This window comes from Uloborus diversus, chromosome 2, assembly GCF_026930045.1.
Source record: "Uloborus diversus isolate 005 chromosome 2, Udiv.v.3.1, whole genome shotgun sequence".
Lineage (NCBI taxonomy): Eukaryota > Metazoa > Arthropoda > Arachnida > Araneae > Uloboridae > Uloborus > Uloborus diversus.
Genome location: NC_072732.1, coordinates 144,307,313 through 144,327,055, shown reverse-complemented (window position 1 = coordinate 144,327,055; position 19,743 = coordinate 144,307,313).

Below are 19,743 nucleotides of genomic sequence, written 5' to 3'. Positions count from 1 at the left end.
AAGATGTTTTTTAGAATCTAGATCCTCAGCAAAATCGTTATTGTTGCAGCTATGTCTAACACAGTTTGTGCATATAATTGAGCACTTCAGTCCACTTCCAGACTTTTCAAACATTCACTATATCCAATGAACCTTTCAGAGCAAGCACAAGATTTGAGACGCAGAAAGTCTTCTGGAGCAGAAGGCTTGGCTGTTGTAATAGGATGCAAATTATATTTCTGTGGTGCTTTCTTTGCATCCATCAAAAATGACACAAGCTTTCCCATACTTACAAGTGACCTATACACTGCATTGCTGGCATATTTCCTTGAAGCTTACATATCATTACCAAAAATATGTTCAAGCAAGTATCTTCCATCTGTTACATATGAGACAGTGAGAAGCAAAGGGATGTAAGTGGCAAAATTAAAAATTTGGAGATAACCAGTACAAATGGTTGGTGAACCTCTCCTCTATCTTGGGGCAAGAAATGGCACTAGTACACCTGGTAGTTGCTTCTATACAGCATGATTTAGAAAAGAAAATCAATGAAAACCTACCTAGGATCTTATCTTTAAACGCGTTTTATTCAAAACTTGAAAATTATCCCTTTGCTTCTCACTGCCTCATATACGACACATGACACCAGCTGTTCGTTCTGTGATGTTGGATGAACCTTTTGCTTCAGATATTAGCACTTTAACGATACAGGATTTCTTTCCTTCTGAAATCAGATTCATCGAATACTGATGGAGGATCAGCGCGTAACTCGTACCAGAAGTTTTTAGCAATTTGTTATTCTATCTTTACTGTTCATACCATTCGGTGTAAAAGATGGTTTGGGCTTACACATCTTTACAGACAGTAACTACTCTCGTAACAGAAGCTAAAGACATAACTGCATACCTCCTTTACAAAGAAATGCCACACAATTGTTTGTCTTCAATTTCCTTTGATGTTACTACCCGAACGTTGAAGGTCTCATCGCAACTCATCTTATCATCAGCGAGCAATACCACTACCAACTTGAGAGGGAAGAACTTCTGGGGACTTTAGAAACGGATTGTGATTTCCAAACTGGGAGACAAAAAGGTGTAAATATTTAGCATTCTATTGCTCATTGCTCTCATCAAGACTTGTTTTATCGTTGAATCACTACAGGTTCTAGACCACCTGAATTTGTCACTGCGTTAGATCGTTTGGTAGCTGATGTTTTAGCTGAAGTTTGATGTGATCAAATTTTTTTTTTATCGCATAATGTACTCAAAAGTTTCAGATAGTGTTGCAAGTATATGTCCGCATATCTCGCATAATTCACATAACTAGCTGCGTAAAAGAGAGGTAGCTTGGTGTTTGCAAATGAGAACCCTCACCGACTTAGAGGGTGCAGCATTGCCCATCTCACTATTGGCAATTCCGGTTTGTCTCACCCTTACGGTGATGGCAAAATATTGTAGAAAAGTTGAAGTAAGTTAATCAAGAAGAAGTAGGGAAACTTTGGTTAATTTGGACTTTTTTTATGCTGCACAGGAATTTTGTTTTCCAACGCTCTAAACAGTTTAATAACTCCAGTCACAAATAATTTGGTTACTGAGCTCGCTTAGATCTTTAAGAATTATCATATCATTGTGAGGCATTTTGTACTTCGGAAAAGTTTTAAGTCAGGGAACTTTTTTCGTAAACTTCACTGCAATAGTTGATTTTGGAATGTAAATTCAGGGTTACCACCCCCCCCCCCTCAAAGCGATATCGCACCCCTTAAGTGTGACGGAGTACCCATCCAGAATAAAAGTCCTCAAAAAAGAAAGAAATACCCCCTTGAAAAAAATGCCTTAAAAATTCCAATGTCGCAAAGCTGCTCCATGGACCCCCCCCCCCCATCCCCCCCGCCTGTGCACCCACTGTTAATTAGAATTTTTTTCTGTGACAGTTTATTGTTTTACTATTATAGAGTGGTTTCTGCAAGGTTTGAGAATTTTTTTTAAGTAATAGAAATTATTTTTATTTAAATAGAGGATTTTTTCGTCCCCCCCCTTCCCCCCAAAACCCGACGCGCAAAGTGCTGGGACTTTTTACCCCTTCTTGTTGGAAGGGTAAGAAGCAATTTGCAACAGGTTTCATCTTTTTTTTTTTTTGGATGTTTGGGTTTGGCCATTTTTTGGCCTAGTTTTACTGTACTAACTGCGTAATGACTTACAAGCTTACTCAGAATCACCTTGAAACTTTTTTCAGTGCAATCAGGTTATGAGGGGGGATTCAACAATAATCGTCGGACAATTTCGAAGTGCGAAAAAAAGATGATTCATTTATATGGAAATTTTAAAGAGTCCAGTTCTTCAAATTGCCTGATTTTGACAACCTTCAAATGCTAAGATTAAATTTGAAGCGTAACAAAAATGCTTTGAAAGAAAGCCTTTTCTTCCGATTCCTTTGACGACGATTTGGAAAATTCAGAAATCATCTCAATTAACATGACACAGTTAATTAATGATGTTTCTGACTACGCTGGATTTTTTGTCCGGCAAGTGCACTCTGTTGTGAACTGCGACGACTGCAACGCAGTCTTAACTACAACAAATCAAAAAATAGACCTAATAAAACTTAAGAATTTTGGGACACATTCATGTATGATAACTTATTGCAAGATTGCAGCCATTGAAATATGTACATTTGTGAAGAACAACTGAGCGAGAATGAAAAAGTTTTGGGAGTGAAACACAAAAATATAATGTTACTCATGAGACCACAAGAGTTATGAGAAAAATTTCGAATTCCGTTTTTCTAAGTTTAAATAAGCATATGTTGGAAACAGAAGCAGCAGATTTTCTCGTTAAAAAGTTTATAAAATTAATCGTTACTAAATATTTAAGCGTTAGAATGTATCGCGCAGTCAATTCAAACAATGAAAATAATTCACAAAGACCAATAAGTAGGAAAGTAACAAAATTAATATTGTTAAGGGACAATAATGACTAGTTTTCTTCACCCTCGAGTTTAAATTCTCAAAATTATCATATTCTGTGGACGAAAAATAAAGAAGAAAAGAAAAATTGGGGAGGGGGGCGGAAGTCAAATGACCATTCATGTAGTTTATAATTGCAAATGAATTTATTTTCTGAGTACTTAAAAAAAAAAAGAAAACACTGAAGTTGCTTAAAAATTAGGAACAAACCAAAGTTATTGGTTTGGCTAATTTAGTGTTGGTGCGAAACGCTTGCGAATATTAGAATTTTATTTAATTGAGTTGATATTCGATACTATTTACATTTGTATTTCTAATTGGTTTATGGTTTTAGACAGGGTTTTATGTTAAATTGTTGCACTGGCTTCAAAAGTTGTGGGGAAAAGCACGCATTGAAACTACAGTGAAACCTCGCTTAACGGACACCCCTTTAAAGCGGACACCTCTCTTTACAGACAGTTTCTTTTTTTTCCCGTCCCTTTTCTATGGTTAAGCCATTAAAATGCCCCTCATTAAAGCGGACACTCACTTAACCGGACACGGACACAACATTTCTTGGAAAAAAGCTCTTTCTTCTCTCATTAAAGCGGACACCGACGAACTATTTCAGCAAATCTGACTCTTTCTCCTTGAAAGAAAAAAGAGAGATTTATTGAACATCCTAGATTGGGGTTCACTTCCAATACAGGACTTTTTCAATAATTGACACAAAGAGAACCAGAGATAACAATGAGCAACACCTTTCCTCCTTCCACAATAAACCATAAAAGTTATTTACCCATTGCGAAAATGCACAACCGGTTCAGAATTTGCCAGGAAAAAATCTGAGGTGGGAAACAAATATAGAACCCATTGTTTGGGGGTAGGGAGTACATTTTAGGCTCCTGGGGACAGCTCGGATTCCCAGAAAGGCAATTGTTGGTTATTGAGTGCAGCTTAAGTGAACAAAACACATGGTACACTGGCCGAACACCTTATCAGTAATTAAACTGTCCGCCATGTGGTCTTCAGAGTTTACAAAAGAGAATTGGTGATTCGTTTATATTTTTAAGTTTTATTACTGCGGCCTTTGCTGTTCTTCATCGGCACCTTTTAATGGGCGGGGCTGATGGTTGAGAAGTGATGCTTTCTTAATTCCAGTTATTGAGTTTATTTTAAAGGGAAAAAGAAAGCTGAAAATTTATGGATCGGAATAATGGGGGATCGTTGCCAAAGAAAGGGGAGGTGGAGCAGCTTCCTTGGAAGGATTATTTCATTTTAAGAGTTTTTGGAATAAGTTTTGCGTTTGACCCTGTAGTCGAGTGTGTCCTTATTCGAATCGACGTTGGAAAAAATGCCTCGCAAAGCTTTGACTTTAAAAGAAAAAATTGAGGTGCTCGAATATCACAAAAGTGAAAAATGTGGTGTAAGAAAATTAGCAGAGCATTTTAACGTAGGGAAAACACAAGCGGCAGAAATTGTAAAAAATAGAGAAAAGTTAATGAAAGCTTGGTGCGAGAATGGAAACAGCAAGCAGTACAGAATGTCATCTGAAAAGGGACCTGCATATCAAATTGATAAATGCGTGTTCGAATGGTTTTGCCAAGTGCGAAGCAATCAAGTTCCCGTGTCAGGACCAATGCTGCAAACAAAAGCACTAGAAGCTGCACTGAGCCTTGGAGTAAAGGATTTTAAAGCCTCGAATGGATGGCTTGAAAGATTTCGGAAGAGACATTCTGTTTCTTTTAATGCAATAAGTGGAGAGTCCGCTACTGTAAATCCAGAAACGGTAAATGAATGGGTCGAGAAACTGTCATCCATAATTAAAGACTATGATCCCGAAAATATTTGAAATGCCGATGAAACAGGGCTTTTTTACCGTGCATTACCTGAAAAAACCATGTGCTTTAAAGGTGAAAAATGTCATGGTGGCAAAATGTCAAAAGAGCGTTTAACGGTCTTATTATGCTCTAGTATGGATGGTGTTAAAGAGCAACCCTTAATTATAGGAAAAGCGGCAAAACCAAGGTGCTTTAAAGGTATGAATCCGCAAAAACTTGGCTTTCAATGGAAAGCGAACAGAAAAGCCTGGATGAACATGGATTTAATGACTGAATGGCTAATGGAACTAAATAAAAAAATGAAACGTCAGAAGCGCAAAGTTCTTCTTTTTCTGGACAATGCGACCTCTCATCCAAATGTGAAACTGAGCAATGTAAATATTGTTTTTTTCCCTCTAAATGTTACATCTGTCTGCCAACCTTTGGATCAAGGTGTCATAAAAAACTTCAAAGTGTTTTATCGACAACTAATTTTAAAGCACATCGTTTCAGGTTTAGATGGAGGAAAATGTAGTGCAAGCTCGGTAAAAATCGATGTCTTACAGGCATCTTCATGGATAAATGCAGCGTGGCAAAAAGTCAAGGCGACTACAATTATCAGCTGTTTTCTAAAAGCTGGGTTCAAAAAAGGTCTACCTGTTGCTGAAGAAGGAACAGTAAATGACGAAGAACCCGTTAATGATTTAACAAAATTAATACGCCTCAGTGATGAAAATGTTTTAATTGGCAATGAATTTGCTGAAATTGATGGTGATGTTGAATGTGAAATCAATTCCTTAGAAATGGAGGAGATAGTTGAAAGCATAACACATAACGAAACCGAAAGTGAAGGAGAAGACGACGATCCTCAGATAGTAGTGAAAGTATCTTCTGAAGAAACGAAAATTAGAAGCTTACGTGATGCTCAAATATACATTGATCAACTAAGACATTTTTACACCGAAAGAAATGTTGAAGTAGGGGTAAAATTAACGCAAGAACTTAAAATTTATCATGAATATATGATGAGCAAAAACTACTCAAAACAAACTTCAATTACATCTTTTTTCACGAAACTGACATAGGTATGTTTTTGTATTTTCTCTGGGCGTGTTTTATAGTTTATTTCTTGAAAACCTTGAATTGAAGCATATGTAACACTTATTACATTTTGTTACTTTTCTGTAATTACAAGCATATAACTTTTGATCTCAGAATAAGTTTTCTTTTAAGAAGTGTTATTAATTATTTTGTAATAAGTAGGTTATTTAAAAACTCGTTTTTTATTTTTTTACGTGTCCCTCGGGAAAGCGGACACCCCTTTAAACCGGACAATATTTATATCCCCGTAGGTGACCGTAATAGAGAGGTTTTACTTTATCTGTATTTGAAAAATTTGATTGAAATAAAAGAAAATTTATAAGGTCAATTTTTGTTTAAGATTTTTGAAGACGTCTTTTTCTACTCAGTATTTAAAGCACTTGAAAAACTGTTTAAATAGCTTGTGCGCCTGCTTCAAAAGTTATGATGGGAAAATATTTAATGAACCATTCCATGAAAAAGCTGTCATTTTGTCCCGCATTTCATTAAAAAGTAATAACTTAAAAAGGTAACAAAGAACATTTTTTGCAAAAGTACAACAAATACATTTGCGATATCTTAATGAAAAAAAAATTGTTACTTTTTTTAATTATTACTTTTAGTGAAAAATATGAGGTGTTACGTGAGGGACAGAGTGTTCCTTTTTTCTTTAATATTGGGTAAAATGCTTTAATTTAACCCATGCTTAAAGGGGGGTTTAACCCTAAAAGCATTTAACCCATGGGTTAAATGCTTTAATTTCCCTTAATTGCGCAAATGATCGCAGCGCAAAGTAATTCTCTTCGATAAGGGAAACAGTTTCTTGTGAGGGGTGTCCCTTGATCACGTGATGTCCAACGGGGGATGTTGACGTGCGCTCTGAGGAGAAAAGTGGGGAGAAGGCACATCTATTCTATTTTAAGATCTATGTTTCAAGCGCTGCTTGGTAACAGAGCTAAGTATTATTCCAGTAAACTCCCGATTATTCATGAAATAGGGTAGAATGGTAACGGTGGATAAGCAAATTCACGGATAATCAGCAAATTAACAAAAAACAATGCTAGTGTATGTAAATAGTGCATAAAAAGATCACTAATACTTGTATATATTTAAGCTATAGCCAAAATGATAACAGTGCATGTAAAAGCTAAGAAAAAGGAGGCTCATTATTGCCAATGGATTACACAGATATGCAAGCAAATCATACGCAGTAAGTTGACTGCTTGCTCTTATAAATGAGATTAAAGCAACACTTTCACTAAGATAATTATTTTTCTATTAAGTTTATTTTTGTAGTTAGATATTTTTCAATGGATTTGATAGCCTAAATAAACAGAAGTAAGCTGTAATTTTTATTTGTTGTACTTTAAAACATAACTGGTTACAAAATTTAACTATTGAGTCATTCCATGTCAAACCAATGAAAACAATGCAGTTTTAAGATTCATGTCAAGTAATTTTTTATAAAATTTACAGGTTTAAATCCATGCATTGATTAAAAAAAAAGAAACTTTTAAAGCTTTTTTGATTCACATTTTTATGTGAGGCACCTGAAGTATTTAAAAAAGGCATAAAGTTTTGGTATGCACAAAAATCCCTTTTTCACAGCCTCTATATGAGCTAGGGGATCTTACTTAGGTGCCATTGCAAAGGTCTTTGAACAGGTTTTCATATGATATATCACTTGGCAAAGTTATGCAATATTAATATTTCTAGGACTTGAAAAACATTATTTGACCTTGAATACTTACAAAAATAAGAAAATAAATACATTTTCCTCTTACTAATGTGGTGTATGTCTGGTAAAAATTTCAGAATAGGATTGCAATGAGATCATAAATAAAACATTTAGGAACCATAGAATGTTGCTATTTCTCCTACTATGTGGTTGCTAATTGATAAGCTGCAATTGGAAATCCACCCTTCCACCATTCCTTTTTTGAGTTTAATGCAATATTAAAAACACAAAATAGGGTGAGATGAAAAAAATGGGTAGTAAAAAAATATATCATAAATGTTTAATAAAATCAGAAGTGATTGCCTTTCAGTATAAAAAACTCATTCAATTTTCTCAATCTCAGTAACCATGAATTTAGATTAAGCGATTACAGTAGAACAGCATTTTTTTGCCACAGTACATGATAAAAGTTAGTGTGATGGCATGAATGGGACTGCTAAAGTACCTACTTGCAGTTAGAGTTAGTCATCAAATGACCTACAGTAATGTGGTCATGACTTCACAGCACTAATTTGGTAGGGCAAATTAAGTCAATATATTTTCAGTACAGTACCATTTCACAGCAAAAACAAACTCAGGAAAATAATAGTACAATGATAAGGTACTTATTAGTGATGGGCATAATAGAGTTCTCATAGTCAAATCACTCGATTATTTAAGATCATTCTAGAACTCAATAATTATGAGTTCTCGATTATCAGATCTCGAGTAATGTATTACGAGTTCTCAATTATTGCATCTCGAGTTCTCAATTATTATATCTCGAGTTCTCGATAATCACATCTTGAGTTCTCGAGTAACACATCTCGAGTTCTCGATTAACATATCTCCAGATCTCGATTATCTCTTTCTGAGTTCTCGAGTGATGGACTACTCGAGTTCTCAATTATCTTTTTCTGAGTTCTCGAGTGATGGACTGCTCGAGTTCTCGATTATCACTTTCCGAGTACTTGAGTGATCAACTGCTTGAGTTCTCCCTTTGTGAACTTCTCGAGATGTCAATCACTCGAGCGATCAACGGCTTAAGTTCTCACTTTGTGAACTTCTCAGGATGTTGAGTTCTCAAGATGTCTATCACTAGAGCAGTGTATTTCTGGATCAATTTGATAATCAAATGAACCTCTCAATAATTGTCTTTTGAAGTGATTCAGTTGCAGTTGTGGATCTATCATTCAAGGGGTAAGAGAGCTGGTTTTGAAAAGTTGATGTTTTTATATATGAATGGGCATGGTTTTTGCTGTCTTGCAAAAAAAATTGCATTGAGTATATATCCTTTGACCTTTCCCAAGAAAAATTTGGAATGAGCCCACTGGGGAAGTGGGTCTCATTGGGGAGGGGGCGCATACTGCATCTTCGAAATTCTTAATGGATGTTAGTCTTTGTTTAGGGAACATCCTTCTTGGGGGAGGGGGGGATCCGCCAGGGTGAAAAAGTGTGCCAGCACATTTGAGAAATAGATACCGCTGTGATCTAAATGGTGTTATGGTCAAATAAATGCCTCGCGTATGTTTCATTCGAAAAGTGTTATAATTGAACGTGTGCTGTCGAATGCTTGATTATTGAATGATTTTTTGGGATGATTTGGTAGTCCAATACTATGTTTTGAGTGAAAGATGTTAATGAATGAACACATGGACGGGTCTGTGAGTAACATGGGTTGTGTGTCCCGGTGGTGGAATTAAAGGTTGGGGATGCTAATAAGGTTCTAACTTCAGAGGTATTAAAACAAAAATTAAATTTCATGTAAAAAGGATGAATACTTTAGTTGAAAACCTGAGAGGACCTCTTCCCCCTTGCCTCTACACCATTGGGTAATGAACCCCGAAACACGTGTCTGTAGTAAATTTGATATTTGTGCTGCAAAAGTTAGGTATTTCCTGTTACTTCTCTACACAAAAGTGTTTATTTCTTAATGAAACTAGTTTACTTCTCGTCTAATTTATTCGTAGGGGTGACAAAGGGTGGGGGGGGGGGGCGGTATGATCTGCAAACTGCAGATTGTGGTTATTTGGGAATTTTGTTTCTTTTGGGGAATTGAAATTGGGGGAGAGCTCCGTAGGTGGTGCACCATCGCTCGAGAGGGATGGATTTGGAATGGTTTTAAAATCGAATGATTGCTTCTTGCATGGTTATTTGAATGGGGTTATAACTGAATGTCGAATTTTTGATTATCAAGAGATTCCTTGATAACCGAACACTATACTTTGGAACGAAAATTATTTAGGAATTATTACTTGAGCAGATCTAGAGGGGGGGGGGGGGGCTGGGTTGTGTGCTTCGGAGGGGGGCCATGGTGGCCTGACCGGTAAGGCATTAGACTTATGACCTGAGGGTCCCGGGTTCGATCCGGGCTGGTCGAAGGTCCACTGTCTTCATTATTGGTGACTGGTTGTCGTTAAATATGCTTGTGGTCACAAAGTTCTCCAAGTGAAACAATACCTCAGGGCAGGGGCGACATTTCAGCATTTTATTTGGGGGGTCAAGTTTCTTAAATATGAATTACCACAGTATGGAACCAAAACACATATTGGCTAACAGCAAGTAAGTAATCATAGTATGAGTTTAGAATTAATAAAAATAAGTGTTCTAAAACAATTTAAATTTTTATGACAAAATTTGTAGTTTGTTTTAGAATATGTTATCACACCAAGTGTTTGTTTAGGTACTACAGTTTTCACCTTTTAATAAAGTTTTGATGCTTGATTTTTAAAATACAGAAGAAGAAGAAATCTTATTACTAATCCAGCAATGCCCAATGTCATGCTCTTTCTTCAGATAAGTTTTTTTTCCCCATTGTGCTTCTAAAACAATTCTCTAACCTCCTGAAACACGAAAACGATTTTTCTCTATTAGCTGAACTGAGTGAAATAGTTGAAAAGTAATTGAAGTAACAAAGTTGTGTATGAAAACACACCTTTCACATCTTGCTCTTCAAAATCACCCAGGTAACTTTAAAAAATGTGATAATCTTCATTTTTCATTATTGAATTTTCTATTCTAGGCTAGTCTCTAAACAATTTTTCTTGCCTCATGCTATAAATTTTAGTCATAGTTGAACCAATTAATTTTTGTTTTCAGCATCCAACCCATATTAATAAAGAGGCAACAATATAGGAAAATATTTATCATCAAATCTTGTGTTAATTTCATTAGAAACTGAATCTATTATTTTATACAATATGTTAAATCAAGGTTTGACTTTACATCATCATGTGCATTTTGGTCATCTCTTCTAAATTCATTTGAATATTCTTTGCACCTTTTTAAAATTCTCTGGAGTAAGAATTTTTTTGAAAAGATTCACGCTTGGTTGAAATATACATCCACGTGAAATTTATTAATAGTTTCAATTGTATCTTAAACTGAAGCTTGAACAGTCCAAAAATTAAGGTTAGCTGATTGAAGATGTTTTGATAGAGTAGAGCATTGTTCAAAAACTCTCTGCAATACAAAAAAAACGAATAAAAATTCATATGAAGACATGTTAAAGGACATTATCTTCTTCATTATTAAAAGAGCTATTTTCCAAAATCAATGCTAGGGAATTATCGAGAAAGGTTTTTATGGTTTAAAACAACATTTTGTGTTGTCTCCTCTCTCTTGAAAGCCCTCTTGTGTCACCCTGAGATTGCATTGTTAAAGCGCTCACAGAAAAGATATTTGTTGATATGAGATTTTTTTTTCTTAAATAGTATGCATTTTTAAGACGCATCTATTAAAAGAGTTGAGCAGTTGAAATGTGTTTCTAGCAGAAGAAAGTGATGAACACTCATTTAATAGACACACTTAAAAGATGAGCGTAAAAATGAATGTAAAATATCAAGGCATTTAGAGAAAATCATGCAGCCACACCACTGCACGGGGCCTCTCACAACCGTCATTACACAGAGCACACAAGAATGAAATATTTAACCTATGTGAGGTTTACGTCTTTTGTTATCCGTTTTTTCTGTTCTGAAAAGGCCGGTAAAAGCTTGATGAATTTCTAATTATTTAAAAAAATACAAAACACTTGCTCATGTCTGAAAATATGTCGAGTTTCTTCAACCATTACGGAGAACCAGCAAGATTCTTTTTTCATGATCATTGGTTTTCGATTTACGTGAATTGAATTTGCTCGTTTTTTTATCATTCCTCTCAAAAAATTTGGGGGTGCGACCGCCCCCTCTTGACCCCCATTTGCCGCCCCTGCCTCAGGGAGTGCTGAACCAGGGATTGCTCGGTTTCTGGTCTGATTCAAAAATCAGAGCTGTCTTCAGGGTCCCATCCAACTGGTTAAGCCACAAATAGTGGCAGGTACGGGGACTCTGGGGTGACAAATTTAAAGTGTGTGCTCTGGTGGTGGTGGTGAAAATAAAAGGAAGAGAAATGCTTACCTTACTGTTTTGAGCTTGACAGTTAAAAGATCAAATATATATCTTTCCATTAAAAAGCGGGGGCAATGATAATATGGGCGGGTCCTCGGGATTTTTAGTCCCCGATGAAGATTAATGGCCATTTTAAAGCTATCTACCCCCTTGCTCATTATAGTCTTTTCCAGGGCCATAGACAGGGCAGGGACCTTCGGGACAAATCCTCCCCCGAAATTTTAAATTATCTCCAAAAAATAAAGAAACAAAGACAATCTAATCAAAACTCTTCCTTCGATTCCTCTTTCACTATCACTTGACCTTATTATACAAATCTTCTTTCATTCAGATCTCTTCTTCTTTTTGCCCCTCCCTCCACACCACCATACATTTTTTTTTTTAATTTCAAAAAGTCCTCATTTTTTCACACTTTGGTCCATTACTGATTACTAATGACTCTTGTTACGGATAACATTTTAAAAACATTTTTTGATATACACTTCAACAAGAGACGTAACAGATTTACATGATCAAAACTATCATTTTTAATCCTATCATATTTTTGATTACATGCTTAATTTTGTAGATTTTATTGAAGTAAGTCTTTAAGAATATTAATTTATTTTTTGAGGTGGTGAGTGTAGATTACTTTTCAACTGTGACTGTTTTCACTTATTTGCGTGAAAATTTTTCTAAAAGCCCCTGACGCATGCATTTGTAATTGCAAACATATAATAAACACTGTATCAAGTGTTATAGACCGTAAAAGCGTACGCTCTTATTTTGTGAACTCCCTAATAAATAATTCCGATGGAATATAAATTAGTTATCAAATATTAATGAAGTAATTAATAAAATAATTTGATACAAATTTTTTAAATACATTGTTGATTAATTTTTGGAAACAACATACAGTACACTCCCGATTATCTGCGAGCGGATTATCTGCGAGCGTCTCGGGAAAAGAAAAAAAATAGTTAACATAATCCTTGTGGAGAAAAATTTTTTTCTTCAAAAACACGGATCTGAAATCAATTCGCCCAAGATTTTTTTTTTTTCACTTTTCCACGACAAGTGCTCCTTCTCAAAAAGCGTGAAAGTCGTTATGCATCGTCATCTACTTCTCTTGGGCACGAGCCTCGAGGGAAACCATTCAGCTGATTTCGGTAATAAAACACATGTGTTTTTAAGGAAGACCCCTCGTTTATCCCCTAAGGAGCGTAAGACATTAGTACATAACTGTTTTCAAAGGAGAACTCTGGTATCTTTCCTTTTATCATCTGTTCCGATTGGGGAAAGGTTAGGAAAACTCCTACAGCAGGGTTCATACCCTTTAGGCAGAAAAAAATTCAAGCACTTTTCAAGTACTTTTCAAGGTAAAAAATTTTGTTTTCAAGGCAATATCATAAATTTGTACTAAAAATATTGTATGCAGATTTCATTTACTACAAACACATGGAAATAAGGCAATAATACAAAAAAGTATAGGAAAACAAAATTGCTTTTTCTACAACGAGAGACGCTTTGATGAAAGATCTACTGCGTTGAAAGTTTTTCTGAAAATGTTTGAAAAGTATACCAAGAGGTTTAATTTTGAGGTTTTTCAAAGGTTGCAGCAGTCAGAGGTTTGTAGATTTTCTAGTATCAGCAAATTAATACTTAAGAAAAAACCTTTCACAAGTGCTTTTATGGGAAGAAACTAAAATACCCAAGTTCAATGGCATTGCCAGAGATGAGTTTTTGAAGTCACTCCCCCCCCCCCCCCCCCCCCGGTTTGAACATTTATTTCCAATATCTATACAGTGGTACAATATAAGGGCGGTTAGGACAAAAACACTACCCAGAAAGTTATTTCAGTTTGCACTATTAAGTTCTAAAAATATTAGGTTTGCAAATCATTTATAAGTATGCAAATCAATTATTCGTATGTATTTATTAGCTGTTCAGCCAATAAGGCATTTCAACTGTCCTCGAGTAAATTTAAAAATTAGGAAGTAAGAAAAGTTTATGAAAGTCCACAGTCCAGTCTCTTCACCTCAAAATATACAAAAGCAGCTTAAGCAGTGATAAATACTCTGAATGCAAACTTGAGTCTATTCAGCTTTCATTGATTAACTTGCAATCAGGGCCGGATTACTAAATAGGCAAAGTAGGCAGTAGCCTAGGGGCCCCGAGGTTCTGAGGGGCCCCGGAGAAATATATTAGTTGAAAATACGTTAAAAAAAGTTAAATTTTCCTCAAAAAAGGCCCCTCCCCCTTCCCTGTTTCTATGCAATAAAAGTATATGCGTGTGCACGTTTGCGAGTGAAAAATTTAGACACTGCAGATCCCCCCCATACCTCTCCCCCCCGTTTTTTGACCTTGCCATGGCTCTAGGGAGCCCCATCACTTCTAATGCCTATGGGCTTCCGAATCCTTAATCCGGCCTTGCTTGCAATAGACAATAAATGTGCAAGTTGAGATTTATAGAGCCATATTTCGAAATTGAAAAGATTCACAAGAAGTTGACATATATTATGACAAAAGTAGTTGGGAAAAAAAGGGTTATTGTTGAAATTAGAATTTAAATTTAGAAAGGCAATAATATTCAGGTGTAATTGTGATTTGTGAATTCATAAAAAATCACCTGAAAGTTTCAAAGAGCAAAATGGAGCGAGGGGGGGGGGAATAATTTTTAAAACTAAGACCCCTATTACTTGAATATACATATGTACAACAATAACTTTTGCTATGCATACAATTCATAAAATAGTTTATTAAGTCAAAATATTCTGCATAGAAATACCATGCCCAGGGCCTGTTGATAACCAGCAACAGGCACTGGGCCTAGCTAGGCTGGTACTGGTCAATTTATTAGATCCAAATGAAGATGAATGACCCTCCTTAAGCTATCTACCCCTTTGCTGATTAAAGCCTCTTTCAGTAAGCTCCAAGTACCCACAACCTTAATAAAGTAGTAACTTTGAACATTTGAGGAAAAGGGGAAAATTGGAGATATAGTGAGGTAAAAGCATAAAAACGAACACTATTGAATTTCAAGTGAATAATCATAACACAACCACCCCTGTTATACACCTTATTTATTTTAGCAGACATAAAAAATGATGTACTTATAAATAAAATTATATAAATCAACTTTATATTTAAAATACAAACTTTAAGTTAATTTGTTAGATGCTCAACTGCTGAAATTTAAATTTTTTAAAAAAAAATCTGTTATGACCAAAAATTAGGTAAAGATAATCATTCAAAATTGCAAAAATAAATAAGCAAATAATTAAACAAGACCAAGATAATAAATTCTTTAACTCTTTAGTTATTAAAATAAAAAATAAAATAAGCTAATCTGATGTAGCAGTATCAAAATAACTACTAATTGCCAAAAATATAAAAATATTTACAAAATGCAAAAGGATTGAGATCTCAAACAAGGGAAGCAAATTTTCGCGAATTAAGTTTAATGTTGTCATGTTTCCCATAAAATAAACTTATATTTTACTGAAATTAAACATAAAATATGCTAATCTACGGTAGCAAATATGAAAATAACATCCGGTTAGTGAATATGTTTAAATATTTGCAAGATGCAAAAAGATTGAAATTTCAAACACGAGAAGCAATTTTTCGCAAAGTCTGAGTTCGTTCGACGTGGCATGTTTCCCATGAAATAAATTTATTTGTTTTTGATCAAAATTAAACAAAAAATATACTAATCTAAGGTAGCATATGCGAAACTAACATTTGATTAGCCAAAATATGTAAATATTTGCATGATGCAAAAAGATTGAAATTTCAAACACAACAGCAATTTTCCGCGAAACCCGAGTAAGTTCAATGTTGTCATGGTTTCCAAATTAATTACTTTGTTAATTAATGAAATTAAACAAAAAATAAACTAATCTAAGGTACCATATGTCAAAATATCTTTCGGTTGTAAAAAACATCAAAATATTTACAAGATGCAAAAGGATTGAAATCCCAAACACGGAAGCAATTTTTCGCGATGTTGCATACTGAACACATGTTCAGAAAATTGCATTGGTGAAATACTTTTTTAAAAATTCTAAGCACAATTCGTTGATTTTTGAGAGAATTTAAGCACTAAGAAACTTTTTCAAGGTTTTAAAACTTTTTCAAGGTTTTCAAGCACTTGAAAATGAACTTTTTTTTTTCAAGCACTTTTCAAGGTTTTTCAAGGGCGTACGAACCCTGTACAGGTCTTCTGGGAATTCTCTGATGGGGTGGTCTTTTTTGTTGTGAGGGCATTGGTTTCACTTCCAGGCTGTTGAATGTTTAAAGGTTGACAGAAACTTCCTACTCATGGTTTAAGTTCTAATTTTTCAACTTATAGAGCTTCTATTACTACGTAAATAATGGCTGAAAAACGAAAGAAGATTGTATTGACGATTACGCAAAAACTGGAGATGATTTCTAAAATAGGAAACGGTGTTTCAAGAAAGCAAATGTGCTTGGAATATGGAATAGGGGAAACAACAGTGCGAGACATTTTAAAACAAAAAGACAAACTGCTGACATTCGCTTCAATGTCGGAAAATGCTTCTAGGAGAAAAAAACGCAAAACTATGAAAAATTCTACTTATGATACCCTGGACTTGGCTTTGGCAGAATGGTTAGCACAGATACGAAGTGAGGGTACTCCTGTGTCTGGTCCCATTGTTGCAGCAAAAGCAAAAGTATTTTTTGATCTTTTGAACCTGCAAGGTGATTTTAATGCGCCGTCCGGTTGGCTAACACGTTTCGAACACCGGCACGGAATTCGTGAAATTGGACTTCACGAGGAAAAGCTAAGTGGGGATCAAAACGCAGCCGATGAGTTTAAAAGTGAGTTTGAAGACTTTGTGCTGTCTGAAGAACTTTCTGATGAACAGATTTACAATGCAGACGAATCAGGACTTTTTTGGAAATGTCTTCCTTCTTGCACGCTGGCATTTGAAAGTGAACGCCAAGCTGTGGGTCACAAAAGCAGTAAAGAGAGACTGACAATTATGTCATGCAGTAACGCAGCTGGGAGCCATAAGCTTCGGCTTCTAGTTATTGGAAAGTCTAAAAAACCTCGATCATTTAAGGGTACCCGAGGAAAGAATTTACCAGTTGATTATTTCAACCAAAAGAAAGGAAGGATGAATCAACAAATATTTAAGGAATGGTTTGATAAGATTTTTGTGCCACAAGTGAGCAAATACCTGGAGTCTAAATAATTGCCCATAAAGGCTGTTTTGTTAATTGATAACGCACCCTCACACCCAGCTACTAGTGTGCTTAAGTCTTCGAACGAGCAAATTTTTGCAAAATTTCTGCCCCCAAATGTTACTGCGCTTCTTCAACCAATGGATCAAGGAGTAATTGCATCCATGAAGAGAACATACAGAACAAAGCTGCTAGTATCAAAAATCAAAGAAGTTTGCGATCTCAAGGAATTTTGGTGAAATTATAAAATTATTGACTGCATCTATGACATTGCGTCTGCATGGGACACAATAAAACCGTCAGCTCTTGTAAAGTCATGGAGGAAACTCTTGCCACGGGTTGACAGAAACACTTCAAATCAAGAAGAAATCGAAGATCTGTCTGCACTTTCTCTGGTTGACTTGGCAAAGTCAGTTGAAGGGGGTGAGAATGTCAATGAAGACAACATTCAAGAATGGTTCCGCTGTGATGCTACTGAGCCGGGCTTCGAGCACCTACCAGATGAAGCTATCGCAAAAAGAGCAATGGGAGAAAAAGAAGAAGAAAGTGAAAGTGAAGAAGACGAGCCAAACACACAGCATAGAATGACATATGAAACGGCACTACAACACGCTGAAGGAGTACTTTAATATTTAGAGGAGCAAGATGAGAACGTGCAATTGACTGAAAAACTAATGCTGCGAAGAGTGCAGTCACGAATCAGAAAAATGTGTTGTTGTAGCAAGAAACAAACACAATTGACTGATTTTTTTATAAAACAGAAAATGTAACTCAGTTGTTTTGGTATAATATTTTCCTTCAGAAGAGTGTGATGCAATTCATTGAATAAATTGTCTTGCCTTGGCTTTATCGTAAGTACACTTTTCTTTATAGATTTTATGTGTTGTCGAACTTGAAATACAAATAATTTTTAACGTCACATCTATTTTAAACGTATCACGTTTTATGTAGAATACAGTCATTTTCAAGCAAAAGATAATTTTATCTTCTTTACTTCTGGTTTAAAAAAATTTTTGGATTATTCGCGATTTTCGTTATCCGCAGTACCTGTGCCACTCAATACGGCGGATAATCGGGAGTGTACTGTAATAAACATAATTTTTAAATGTTATTCTTCCACTTGATTACATGTCCTGGAACCACCTTTGCCTCGACCATGTCCCTCCCCAAAAAAATATCCTGGCTACGGCCTTGGTCTTTTCCAATACACTGTTCTGAGTACACACAATCCTACTAAAGTAATAATTTGCATGACATTAACATATCCATTAAAACATGCAGAGTACATAAATATTTTACTGTGGGGTCATTCCACGTCAAATCAACCACAAAAATGGGATTTTAACACCCACCGTCTCGGAATTTGATAAAACTTTGTATACTTCATCCCTTTATGGTTAAAAGCACCCCCTTAATTTTTATTCTTTCAATATCAATTCGTTTTGATTTTATAGCCTTTTGAAATTTGGCGATTTTGCATTTTTTATCATTTTTGAGACACTCAAACTGAGAAGATGTTGTTTATTAAAAAAATTGTTTCTTGGTAACTAATGCTATAATCTTTTTGAAAATTTTTTCACAAAATGTAAAGACTTTGAACATGTTGATACAAATTATCTTAATAGTTTTAGTTTATATAAGAAATTTTTAAAAAATTAGAAAAGTGAAAATTTTAAATTTTTTTGTCAAAAAAAGGTGCTAACATAATTTTGAATTTCAACAAGAGGGTCAGCTTTAAAAATCATAATTTTTTTAAAAAATGATCATGAATATGTATTCTAACTTATCCAAAGAAAAACATTAGGGGACTTTGAGGGATTCTGCCCCCCCCCCCCCCATTCTGAAAAAAAAAAGCAGGAAACATCATACAGACAATCTCTTACATATTCTTAAAAACAGAATTGTCAGCAATTACTACAAAAATTCAAATATACAGTGCGTTGAACATTGAACTCAAATGTAAAAAAAAAGAATCTAAGCTTCTTTTTCATTTAAAATAACTTAAAATATGGGGTAGTTCCACCTAAAATCTACCGTAAAAATGGGATTTTAACACGTACCATCTCAGATTTTGAAGAAACTTGGTACACTTCCTCATTTTGTGGTAAAAAGCAACCCCTTAGTTTTTTTTCTTTCAATCTCAATGTATTTTGATATTATAGACTCATCAAATTTCTTGATTTTGCATTTTTTGTCATTTTTAAGACATTTAAACTGAACTGTTGTTTAATGGGAAAAAATTGTTTCTTAGCAACTAATAAATTTACCTTTTTGGAAATTTTCATAAAAAATACTAAGATTTTGAATATTTTTATTAAAAATATTATAATAATCTTGGTTTATACTAAAAATTTTTTAAAAATTGGAAAAAGAAAAATTTTGATTTTTTTTTTTTTTTTTTTTGGTGAAAAAAGTTCTTGTCAAATTTTTAACATCAGTGTCAGTTTTAAAAATCATGTTTAACAATGAAAAATGATCATGAATATGTGTCCTAACTTCCCCTATGAAAAAAATTGTGGGTCTTTTAGGGATTCTGCCCCCCCCCCCTCTTCAGAAAAAACTAAAGCATCAGAGAAAAGCACTTCTATGTCTTTAAAAACAGAATTCCCAACAATTATTTAAAAAAAA